Here is a 13,709-nt window from a genome sequence, read left to right as displayed (position 1 = left end):
CTCAACGGCTCAATTATTAGTGATATCCACCGAAGAGTAGAGATGTTGTACCTCAAGGTTCGTTTTTTCATATGTTATTTGGTTTGAGCGTTCGAATTATTTTCAGTGTGTGACGTTGGTTTGTGATATTTGAGCGAGTTGCGCACGCCGCCATTAATAAATGCTTCCGCTCTGGCGGTGACTAGTAGTAGCTCTTTAGAAATTTCAAGGTGGTGACTGTCAGTTTTGGTCAACGAAGTTGTACGTAATATTATGTCCTGTGTTTTTTTTTTAAATACTGTTAGTTGAAACCAGAAACAGTTACGAATTGGATACCTAAGTTTAGTTAAGTGCTTACAGTTTTGAGTGCGATAGTTTGTTTTTTGAAAACCCCGTTACCCGCGATGAATTTTCTCGAAAATCTGCTCGGTAGTTCGAAGCATATTTTGGATGTTTCTCATGCGATGTTTTCTCTCGTTTTCCCATGCCCGCGTTTCTAGTTGAAATCAAGTAAAGAATAACAGCAACAGCAAAATTACAGCGTAAACAATATTAAAAGCATCACCGAATTAAAAGAAAACAGCAAAGCCAACGATACAAAATACCGTCACATATACACATTCGAAATCAGTGCGACGTATTCAGGTGGAATCAGTGGAATAGAAAAAAGGTGTGTTGTGTTGAATCAATAATGATAGTGAACGAATGAAAGTAAAATAATGATAAACAAGGTTTGCTGAAGAAAAGTCTCCTAAAGAAATGCGCCGAAACAAAGTGCAAATCGGTATACGTCTGTTACAGGGTAGTCAAAAGCGAAAATGTGCTTGTATGTTGAATTTAGTTCCATGGTTGAGTAAATTTGCTAACTGCTTGGAACGAAACGCAAAGAAGCATCTGAAATTGCAGTTGGCTTGAGGGGATCTTTAGTACGGGTTTGCTGAATTAGCTGTGCAGAGCAAAGTAATATTGCTGCTTGGATAGAAACAGAATCAAAGCAATTGTTTTGTATTCCGAGAAATGTACTGTTGTTCACTTAGTAATTTATGTTTTCTGGCAGTATTAAATTGACATGGCTTAAAATTTTAGTTCAGCCCTGAGGCTCTGTTTTAACGCCCCATCTTTCCCAAAGAGCCAGCTCTTGAAAACAGGTTCCGTTAAGCTGCACATTTTGCGCAGCTTCGACTTTAATATAGAGCTTCTTCTGGTAATCACATACAAATGTGGACAAGTTTAGAAGGTGTTTATCATTATTGAACAGCCAGATGAATTTGCTAGATTCACTTTGCAGAGTATATTCTGCACCTGTATTGTATTACATGTAGGTATATGTTGATGTGCTGTTACCAATTGAGTTACAGTATAACATCGTAAGTATTTGCAAAAATAAATCAGCATTAAAACAGTCTGAAGGCCAATTGGGTATTATGAGTTAAGTCGCGTGTATGCTGACAGTTTGAAAGCTATGCGAAGTGGTCCGTACCTGAGAGTGCGTAAATGCGTATAAAGTCAATTTGTTTTGTCACAAGGGATAAAACATATGTTGACTGTCATTTAAAACTTAAAGTGATATTTAACTTTCGTTGAATCAATAAATTATTGTATTTGAGGAGATAATCTACCTTATCTGTGAGAATTTATCTCACTGAAAAATGCTGACCATCCAACACAATTAAAATTATGCTGTGATGATACTTAATACACAGAACTAATTATCCACGATAGAATACAACGTTTATTAAATAATTAGATAATTTCTTAGTTTATTTAGCAGCAATCTTCTAGTCTCAGTTAATAGTGTCGAGTCTTATCGTCGTTAGGCCTTCGCAAATTTGATAACTCAAAGTTGGTCATCTAACGTAGTTAAAGACGATATGTAAAAAAAAATCATCTTGCTTGATCGATATAAACCAAGTTCAAATATTTGAGGATTTTCCAAAATCATATATTTTTCTTTTTCCATTTTTCGAAAAACATAATTCCATTTTAATTTAAAAAATAAAATCGTTTTCAGGGATTCGACTTGACGATTCTTCTCTTCAAAAAAAAAGAATGATTTAAAACATTGAATTGAACTATTTGCACGTTATAATACGAACATAATTTTATGTCGCGGAACGCGCTCTCATTTTTTTATCAATCTGTATGTTCGTAAAAACATAAACTTCGCTGAATCTTCTAATTTACTGGCCCTACATTTAGCTCTGTATCCCGGACGTCATAGTAATCGACTAAACAAAGTCACAAATACCGCCATAGTCGAAAGAATTCCCATTTATTGTATCTCCATTATTCGCCATTATTACTATACTCTGCTGCGTGCACCGTTGCTTGCCTGACTGTGTAGCCCGTAGCCAGTCAGGCTGATCGAGTGGTTAAATGTCTTCAGTTGTTTGACTTAAACGACAACAGGGGACAGTCGGGACGGTGAGGTAGTGAGGCAATGGAACCCAACAAGTTTATGAAAGAAGTAGGAAGCGTAAGCAACAAGCACTCTGAAAAAACAGCTAGTTCCCGTAACAATAATAACAACATGTCTAGAATCCATGACGCGTGACTATGCACAGCGGAGTCAACCCCAATGAATTGTCAGATGACGGTGTAACTATTTCCTCGGTAGCAGTGGTGGTTGTATGAGAATTTTGACTTGCAAACGGACTAAATTCTTTGGCAGTAGTCTTCGTAGCAACCAACTGATAGATTGAATTGATTGTAGTCTATTGACAGTTATTCAAGAACCATTGATGCATTCTTGAATCAAAATTGCTTAGTGTCTCGATTTTAACGATGTGTTGTTTCACGCATATTTATCAATTGAATATAAAAGAGCAGGTACCGACGTTAGACCTTAACCGAAAATTGTGATAAACCAAGTCACAGGTACCTAATATTGCTAGCAGCGTTTGAACGGTGTAATAAACCAAACATTTCTGCCAGTCCCTGTCGCTGTTTTGCGACCATGGCTACGGACAACAACAATGATATCGGTACCCTTGCTTCACGTACACTGCTCTAGCGATAGTGTGGTAGTGTGCCAGGAGGACCAAACGCCTTAACGTACGAACGACGTTGTCACGGGCGTGACGTGAGGCTTTACCTCATTCGGTACCATTGGTACCCTCAATCTTCAATGTACGTGTGAGTGCAATGTTTTCATACCTTCGTACAACTGCGTTGCGTTTAAGGTTGTATCGAGGAATTAGTGACCGTCGCGTTGCCTTTCAAGTTAGTCGAACAAGAGTTAATCGTCGTGATTCATTTCAAGTGATTCCGGGTTGCCACCGCCCTACAATTATTCGAATATTTCTACATTGTGAAGCCTTTCCGAAGATTTAAGTGTTTTTGATCTTCGATCAAACAATATTTCAACTACGAAGTTATGGGAATGTAACTCGGAAATCGCGAGTTATTAGTGTATGGCAGCAATTAACGATGACCTCATATCAAACGTGTGAAAGCATCGTACCTATACAGCATAGGAATTTGCAACACAAAGTGAGAAGTGTAATCTTCAATCGAAAGGTGGCTAACAGGTGTATCGGATGAAGTTGAGCAAGCTGCGCTGTAGTGTTCACTGAAGTGAGGTGCCCTGAAGAAAACCAGTGAGATATCAAGATTGCAACAAGGTGATAAAAGTATGATGGCATAGCCCTCTTTTAGTTTGTCCTGTCTTGACGAACAGCAGAAAAAAAAGAAATCAGTGCTGGTCGCGAATGAGTGCCGTGAGCGCAAAATACGCGCATGTGTGAATGTATTAATTGGATTATCGTTACAGTTTTTGAAGTAGAATACTTCTCTCAGGAAGTTCGGCTACATAGGGATGTGAAATGAAAATCTAAAACTGAAAAAAGTGAGAAATATGTCCAATTTCAAATGCTAATAAATCGGTTAGTTTTCGATGGATTTCCTTCGTTTTTGCAGCAATCGATTAGAAAATCTTCTAAGATTCCTACCAAATGCATGAAATTGCAATTTTATCATTCGAACTATTGTACTATTGAAAATTCTTAAGCCTTGTCAAAACACAAAATTCGACCTCTGATTGGTCGTTATATCGCGCTTTCACAAGCACGGTCGGCAGAGTTATGGACCTAGTAAATTGGGAATCATCATTTGGCCTACATAAGAGCTTCATCAGATAATAAACAGACAATTCATCGGATATTAAATTGAACAACTGAAATTTGAAGAACAAAAATGAATATTTGAAGAGTTAATATTTTCTCGTTTTGCGCTATAATCCAAAGTTAATTATCTTCATCTACATAATTTGACTATTATTACGTGTTTGCGTCGCTTAGTGTTTGGATACGGTCATGCAGAACGCAAATAACGGCGCGATGCGATTCGGCAAGACGAAATCTGTTGAAATGTATAGCTCTACTTCGCCTTAAAAAGAGCTGTACAATTCACCACGGTAAGGCGAATCGCATCGCGCCGTCATTCGCGTTCTGCATGACCGTAGCCTTTGTTCCGTTCCCGTTTAACGATGTCGTATTTAATGTGCATATTACAATTCGGCAGCACTTCAACTTCTCATTTGCCCAAAATTTAAAAATATTCAATGAACTTCATTCAAAATATCAAACAAAAAGAAATTACAATACTGCCAATGAACGGTCAACGTTTATTCACTAGAAAAAATGACTGACACGCAAGCAGCCGGGTTATCTTTCTTGTAAAAGTATTCTACTTCAACCTTGCGGTCGTGGCTTTGCATACAACCTTCTTGTGATTTTTTTTGTTTCGTCTGCCTTTGGATACGGTACATACTCTTAGAAATGTAGGCATAAATTTACATTTTTTCAGAGTCTGTACTTTTTTACGTTGAACTGCTACTTCCCTGCTTCAACTGCCCTTTTCTTTTATCAGCAAATTCGTTGCCACCACCACCGGTTTGTACTTAAAACTGGTTCACTGTCATTCTTGCTTTTCATGTTTATGCGTGATATTTTCATCTACCGAACGTCAACCGGCGCGTGCAACGGTTTCGTGTGCCATGTGTGTGGAAATCATACTTCCTTTCTTTCCACGTTTAACTAATCTATAAGAAAACACGATGACCGAGGAAATATTTTGAAACTCACTTCCAGTTGCGGACAGTCGAAGTGGGCAGTCCGGTATATAACTTCATTGTCGTAGCTCAATCTGACCCTAATCAGTAGTGGTGGTAATAATGTGTTGTAGTAGTTTTTTAGGAAGTTTATCTACTACTATTGGCCATAACAAATAAGGGAAATAACTCTTACGTACAGAAATTCTATACTCTTTTAGTCCTTTATACTAACCCAAAGTATGTTTGGATGTGATCCAAAACAAAGTTAGATCGAAAAAAGTTTTCATGTTCGGGCATAATGATTACATCCGACTTCCGTATCCAGATAAATAATTTATCGTCTGGACCCGAGAACTCGAAAAAACGAGTGTCCAGGTAATGAAAGCCTTTGAGGCAACGGGCATGTAAAACAGAATCGTATGAAGTATTTCAGACGGGTCCGTAAATCTGCTTCTAATTGGGATTCTGTCCAGTTGTTCATTGGGATCCATGTCACTGTTCATAGGAACCTCATGTATTTCCTTAATAGTGACAGTGGTAGATTCATTTTTCAGTAGTTAATTTCACATCAAAACATTGTTAATTTAATAAGAAGGGCACAGAAATAAGAGCCGCGCAGAAATAGGGTGCCTCACGGTACATTGATTTTTAATCGGATGAGAATACATCTTTTCGAAAAACAAGAATTTTTTGAAAAATGAACGCAAAGTTACATAGTTTATTAGGGCCTACACATCCACAAAGTTTCATTAGATTCTGTGTGGGTTTAGCCGCAACTGGACGAATTGTCGCGAAGTCCTTCTATACTGACAAATTACGTTTTTTTTTTATTTTGAATGTTGTCTTTATGCATTTACAAAAAAGTTTTCAATTATTGGTTATGTAGCGGTTCAAATAAAATAATACATAACTTCATTTGCAAAGCATAGCAAACAAGCTTCGAGCGAGCTTAACCTGACTTTTATTTTGCACAACTGCTGCTTATAGCCTTTCGCTGGTCACCGTCACATAATCATCAACTCACACTATGCCAACGAACACTTGTCTCGTACGATCCAATCAATGTTTATCGTTTCCGGTGAATATAGCTTGGTCTCACACACAGGGTACCACTGAGATTTTCTCGTACTTTCCCTTTCTTCCAGCGGTAAACGATGTGAGGCTCACGGTACGCTCGAATGACACAACCATCCCAGTTACTTAGCTGTGGCAGTACATCAATCGAACGATGTAGGTCTCAAACAACTCGCTAACCGTAAGATATTTTGTCAATTGAGCAGTGTCAGCGAAACATTGCCAAGATCTAATTGCATCAGTGATTTAACGATTCTTCATCTTGAAGTGCCGAATAACACTACTCGTGGGATTATGAGCTTGATGTATTCTCTTACACTCTCAATTTACACATTACGATTACACTCTTTGTTTGGAAAATTGCAATGCTCCATTTCTTTCACTCTTTATGACTTTCTTTATATCCTTATTTCCTTGCTAGTTGACCCGTAGTGGCTAGCCACTTTTAAAATGAATATTGAGAATAGGTTATGTTTCCATTTAATTCTACTACAAAACTTTTTGTAGTAGAATTAAATGGAAACATAACCTATTCTCAATATACAATTCCATTCTACTAAGACGCTCAAAAAGAAATTTATTTCACTTTTAAAATGCAAGCTGGACTATTACTTGGACTCACTACAAATACTTCTAAAATGATGATGCTTCTTCAAAACATTGGAGTTTGGAATCAAGATTCAACTATGACAATTCGACAATTCGATGCAGATGAATAACGCTAATTTGAAACTCAAATGTTAGCCTTAACTGTGAGAAACATCCTTTTTTCAGTGTGTCATGAAAATGCTTGGATTGATCGTTTATTTGAAGACGTAAGAATATCTTGCCTCCCATACGGAACCACTGCACAGAACATTTTTTTTCCATTATTTAACCACTTTCGAAAAAAAATTCTAATGATTTATTAATTTTCGTTTAAGCTGTATAATTTAAATAAGAGTTCAATTTTTCAATTGTATGATGTTACATTTCAAGTAAAACTTACAAAACAAACAAAAACAAATGTGATCGAGAAAAACATAACATGTTGCAAAATAGTTGCCTACGATACTGAACTACTCCAGAAATTATTCACTCGTGCAAAAGTTTGCCTCCGTACTTTGTAATAGTCATGGCAAAGTCTAGAATAACTGGGTACGTCTCCTTATCATTATTGGGCAGTTCAAATCACTCTGTGATACTCCGGTATAACCTCACACATTATCAATTTTGCGCAAGAAAAGCCTGGCCCCCGCGTTCCCTTGTTCCTGGTTTTAAATCTGAAATGTGTGATGTAAGCCTTGAATGTGTATGAGGTTTTTAACGGGAAATACACTAAGGTCTTTTCACGCAGAGTTCGAAATTAACGCGTTTTTAATGCGCATTTCGGATTCTACGCAGATTTTGCAGAATAGTCGTTTTTGTTGTGGCTTTTTTTAATGGCATTTCATTTTGAAATCGCTTATTCAGAATGTCTGAAGATCGTTCGTTTTACATTTTTCCTTGATGTTCAGCCCAGTTCGTAGGTGGAAATAACACTGCTGTTTATTATTTTTTTTAAGTATTTAGCAGAAATGGTAAAATTTTTTTTAGCAAATTAAGTTTTCTACGCGAATTTCGGAATTTAAGCGGGTTTTTACGTCGATTTTGGAATTTTTCTGGTTCTTTTTTTAAACAAATTTAATGCTTGGTTTTTGTAGGATAGTACCAATGTTGGATTTAAGAAAAATCGAAAACTATATGGCGATATTTCAAACATATAAAATAAAAACCGATAACCAAATTTGACATCATGTTTCAAAGTACACTGGGGTCGCTTTTTACGCGGGTTGTTTTTATGGTTTTCTTAAAACGGAATATTTTTACAATAACGCGGCTTATTTTTACTCGATTAGGAAGATTGTTTGTATGCGATATCAAATAAGTTTAGTATAAGTGTATCTAATCTAATCTTTTAAATGCGATACAACCAACCGCGTAAAAAGCGACCCCAGTGTAATGACAAATAGTGTAAGCTTATACTGTATCTGTATTTAAAAAGCAATGACATAATATCTTATTATTTAATAACGTATTGATTGGTGATATTTTTACATATCGGCAAATGAATTATCGCTTTAACCATACAGTTTGAACGTCGGAGTATAGTTAAAGGATTACGTTGGAGCTCTTGTTTTAAATAACCCATCATGTACTTGAATTTTTCATAGTCGGGTACTGTCTTATGCCATTACTTAACAACCTAATTTTGATGAAGCTGTTTAATGTTACAGGACTAATTGGATATGTTACTATAGATTGACGTTCATAATCGACTGATAGTGGTTTGGTTAACTTCAAATCTCTGGGACATGCTGAATATTTATGACACTACGTTCCTTTTACATCCCGAAATCATCTTCTTCTGTCTTCAGCAAAGCATTATATTTTTGGCGGTTTTTGTCGATGCAACTGGATCAGAACATTTAGCCATGTGCGAATAATAACACGTGTGCCTAAGAAAGTTAAAACTGAGTTCACTCTGATTTCCTCACGCTTCAATGAGTCCGTATCAGGCGAGAGGAGGTGTGTCGAGTAAAGATGGTCGGGTATGGGAAATTGGTTACCCGTACCCGACCCGTACCCGACTCATCGAGATTTTTCAAACCCGTACCCGACCCGAACCCGAAGTCTGAAGTCTGTTTAAAATACCCGTACCCGACCCGAACCCGGAAAATATCTATTCCATCTACCCGTACCCGACCCGTACCCGGGAGAAAAAAATGCCGAAATTGCCGGTACCTGACCCGTACCCGACCCGTCCTGGATTTTTATTTTATTTTATTTTAAATACCTGATTACCTCGCTAATCAGGTATTTAAAACTTACGCTTACTGATTGTCATATGTGGTTTCTCGAGATGATGGCCGGAGTTAGGCTAGACCGAATGTGAACGAATGTTAATGAACCAGAGTTCCAGGCGATGTATTGGTGCTCCAAGAATCCAGCGTAGCATCTATCACTGAGAACGTCCGCTCGTCTGATGTTTAAAAATTTGATCATTTTTATCACGCAGCAAAATGTCTATTAATAACTGTGTACGGAGAATTTGGGTTCCGTTAGTTACCTCATATTAAAATTGATCAGGGATTTCAATTATTTATTTTGTATACGCATACGTACGATTCATATAAACTGCTGAAAATTTTGATAGCGTGTAACTATCTTCCTGCTGTAACCCGAGTATGACTCGAACATCACGAATACTAAATGTGCAAATTTGTATGCAAAACACAGATTTTCCGAGTCAGTTTCTTTAGATTTTTGAGTTTATTTATGTTTACGTAGACTTGCGCAGAGCTGCAATAATTTTACAATTTCATATCTCACTATTTTGTGAAACGAAAATCAAGACTCAACCGTGATGAAGTGTATAGTTCGAAACTGTTACCAAACGACTTTTTTTTTGATACCCGAGTAATAATTATGTAGGAGGTCTGCCGAAAAGAGTTTATTTGCAAACATTGCTTACACGTTTAAACAACAAAAATGCTTTTAAAAAAATCGGCAAACGTTTAAAACTCGTAACTTACCAAAGGACAGAAAGATTATGCTTCAGAAAATATTGTTAATTTCATTGATTGTGTGGATGTTATTTATTTATTTTTAATTGTTTATTTATTTCGTCAAGCAAATGTAGACTACATAAATATTTCATTACAGTTATTATTTATAGTGTTTACAATGTTCTTGTTACGAGCTAAATATTTCTAGTGTATTTCAGACAGTTTTTAATTTGTTTGTTTGTTTTTTTTTTCTTTCAAACTGTTATGCCAATGGTTTTACAATGTAGATTATACTGAAACAGCAGTCGATTTATGGGACCATTTTTTGCATAATTAGTTCTGCATTGTTTTTCTGAAAAAGTTTTCTCGTTCTAAGATGCCGTGAAGGTGTATAAAAGCTGAGTTGTGATAGTAATGCATTTCCGTATTTACACCAAAAAATGTGAATTTTTTCAAAAACTTGTCCTGAAATGGAAAACGAGATTGGAATGAGGTCGATTTCTTGTACCGTTATTGAGTTATTGGAAAAAGCAACCCTCGTAAAAAATCTGACTGTATATGACAAATATGACACAACTTTGTGTCAAATCCTTATTCGAAAATATGTTAACTTTTTGAACGAGAACGTTTTTTATTCGTTGTACTAGTTTCGTTACGATCCAAGTCAGAACTTCTCCAGTTTTGTGTATTTTCTTTAAAATAGACAGGGTGGTAAAAACCTGTAAAAATCTGGAAAATTAGAGAATTTCAGAGAATTCATTTTTCGATTCGGGAATGTTTAAATTTAACAGGGTGTCGAAAACCTGGAAAATCAGGGAATGTCAGGGAATTCTTTTTTCGATCAAGAAATCAGGGAATATCAGGGAAAATTGAAAAATATTCCGGGAATTTTTTCAACCGAGACGCGATTCTTTTTTAAACGACTCTAGCACAAAAAATATTTTTTAGCGTAATTCAGGACCTCTACGGTTCGGTTTTATATCCAATTGAATACTTTTTTTCACTGGGATTTCAGAGCTACGTTCATCTACGCTGAATTTGATTCTGAAAACTTTTCCGCCACCCTGTGAATGAAAAAAATTAATCGAGACACGATTCTATTTAAACGGTTTTTAGCACTTAACCCTGAAAAGGTAGTCTGCGTCAATTTGACCCCTCGCTTGCAGCAACATTTACCATTTTTTTTCTAACCGTGCGTCGGTTTTTTCTCGGTCTTTCTTAATCAATAAAGAAATTTTTAAATCTAAATGCTGGTGTTTGTTACTCACAGATGTGCTAACACTGTAATGACCGTTTATCGATAATTTATGAAAAAAAACTTGCATTTTTAATTATTTAAAAGTTGGGAGTCATTTTGACGCATTATGCTTTTATGTGTACCAAAATATGATTACCTTTTTAGGGTTAAACGGAATTTTTAGTATTCTTTTACAATGTTTGATGGTGAAAAGGGTGATCCATCGATTACTCTTTCAACTACTTTTGGCTATCTCTCAGACAAAGAATGAACATCACATCGAAAGAATTTTTCGTCGTTACACCTAATGAATGAATCAATTCAATTTATCCAAAAATATATTCTGTCGTATATTCTGTCAAAGTGTTGCTCTGACAAGTCATGGATCGGAACAAATAAAAATCATATGTAGTGATGTCTGGTGAATATGGCAGGTGGGACATAACTTCCCAGTTCAGTTTTTGAATAAGACTTTTGACGTTGTCGTGGAGAAAAAGCACTCTGTAATGTCGATCCTGAATTTAAGAACATTTTTCGACGTTTATGAAGGAAGGTTCCCTGTCTGGTTACTGATACTGATACTGATTGGATGTTTATGTCGGTGCGTGACTGAGCAATCATTTTCTGCGCTCAGTTCAAACATCAACTGAAATACGGTGAGTTTCTGCGGCATTGTTCTTCATGTGAAAATTATGAAATAACACTTCTCTAAAACAAAACACAAATGTTAACATGATTGATAATGGTAAATGTTATGAACAATATGGTTAAATAATTTACTGTGACAGAAATATCACAGTAAAAAGATGCACCATATCAGTAGCCTCTTTGTTTTTTTTTTTATCAAATAAATTCAAATAGATCAAAGTCAAAAGACAAATCGTTTGGAATGATTGGTTTCATCGGAATGACAACATCATGGTCTTTTGGCTTCTGTACATCACCTCGATTATGAAAATACTCATATTGGGTGGTATTCGGTCACTTCCAGCTATCTTCCAGAAACCGGAAGTCGTCATCCTGGACGAATTGACATGTGGGGTTAATTTCTAGCCTCTGAGCATCAATCTGAATTCGGAAATATTCATGTTAGGTGGTATTTAGTTATTTTTGACTGCTTTCCATAAACCGGAAGTCGTCATCTTAGAGAATTCAAAATGACTTCTATGCATCATCTCGGTTACAGGAATATCCATTAGGGTGGGGAAAAGTAATCGATTTTCCAGAACCAAGTTTTTTTGGTTACTTTTGGGTCCCCACACAACCCTAAACTTACCGGGAGTCGACTGGTTTTGTCTCCGCTTGGCGCATTGCATTTCAAATTTGTATGAAAATTTATATGGGAAAACCCACTTTTTGCATTTACCTTTCTAGAAAGCTCAATAATGCACTACATTATGTTAAAGTATAGTATTTTAAATGCCGAACAGCTTTGCAGAAGACACTGAAGAGCTAGAATGTTCCTAGGAAGAGCTATAGCTGTTCAAAGTTGAGTATGTCGATTTGAATGCAGAAAATCTTGTTTTCTGCCAACATTACCAATGCACCGGTGTCAGTAGGATTCCAATCAGAAGTAACCTGTTGTAACGAGTTTATACACTTAAGGCAAACATATTTAGGTCAATATTCTAGGCGTAGGTAGAGTCTACAACGTGTTTCAGAGGTTACTTCTGATGGAAATCTGACTGACGCCGGTACACTGGCAGTGTTGGCAGAAAAAATGATTTGCAAGATAAATTTCGACATAATGAACATTAGACAGCTCTAGTATTTTTTTGAGACACCCCAGCACTTTGATGTTTTCGGCCAAGTTGTTAGGCATCAAAAAACCTATCATCTGAAGTCATGAAACCTATGTTTTGGGCCATTTTGAGCTCTTTAGAATGGAAAATGCAAAAAAGTTTGTTTTCCCATACAAATCTCCATATAAATTTGAAATGCAATGCGCCAAGCGAAGACAAAACCAATCGACTTCCGATAAATTTAGGATTGTTTGGGGCCCCAAAAATAACATAAAAAACTTGGTTCTGGCTTTCTGCTATCAAGTTTCGTTTTTTCCATATAACGATTCCCCACCCTAATATCCATATTGAGTGATATTCGGTCGTTTTTTGGCTGTTTCCCAGAAACAGGAAGTCATTATCTCAGAATTCAGCAGAATGATATCTGGGGTTGACTTAAGGCTTCTGTGAATCATCACGATTACGGACATATTCTGTTTTCCAGACACCGGAAGTCGCCATCTTAGAATTCAAAATGGTGTCTGTGAGCGATTTTTAGTTTCTATGCATAATTTTGGTTCAGGAGATACTCGTATTGGGTGGAAATCGGCTATATTCAGCTATTTTCCAGAAATCGGAAGTCGCCATTTTAAAATTGAATATTATGGCTGAGGTCGATTTGTGGCTTCAGTGCACCATTACGATTCCGGAAGTACCCATATTGGGTGGTTTTTGGTCACTTTCGGCTGATTTTCAGGCACTGGAAATCGCCATCTTGGATTTCAAAATGGCATCTGGGCCTCTGAGCGTCATTTCGGTTCTTATTCGATAATGTTCGGCTGTTTTCCAGAAGCCGGAAGCTTCCATCTTAAATTTGAAAATGGCGTCTGGAGTCGATTTTTGGCTCCTGTGCAGCATTCCGAACATTTAAGGCTGTTCCCCGGAAAAACTGGTTGAAGTATCTGTTCAATTTGTCTGAGAGACCTGTCCCCTTCCAGAGTGCGAGATATTAGAGCCCTTTCGGAATAGAGAGGGGTTTATCTGAAAATTATGAGAAAAATTCAATTTTTTGCAATATTGGGTTTTGTGAGTCAAATAATTGAATGCGATGCTGAACC

The 13,709-nt window shown here is 36.6% G+C and overlaps 1 protein-coding gene across 7 annotated transcripts in view; it reads left to right on the top strand.

Moving 5' to 3' along the window:
• Window positions 1-211: 211 nt before the first annotated feature.
• The window catches only part of LOC129718955 (afadin), a 112,112-nt gene continuing 98,614 nt past the window's right edge, over window positions 212-13,709 (top strand). For 4 of the 7 annotated variants that reach the window (XM_055670215.1, XM_055670214.1, XM_055670210.1 and 1 more), the window contains exon 1: window positions 212-649. The gene's annotated coding sequence lies outside the window, so the exon portion shown is untranslated. Of the gene's footprint in view, window positions 650-3,175; window positions 3,612-6,177; window positions 6,263-13,709 lie in introns of those variants that run through there. The other 3 variants (XM_055670212.1, XM_055670211.1, XM_055670213.1) reach the window with 3 other exon arrangements.

Source organism: Wyeomyia smithii, chromosome 1, assembly GCF_029784165.1.
Source record: "Wyeomyia smithii strain HCP4-BCI-WySm-NY-G18 chromosome 1, ASM2978416v1, whole genome shotgun sequence".
NCBI lineage: Eukaryota > Metazoa > Arthropoda > Insecta > Diptera > Culicidae > Wyeomyia > Wyeomyia smithii.
This window is presented reverse-complemented; position numbering and strand designations above follow the sequence as displayed.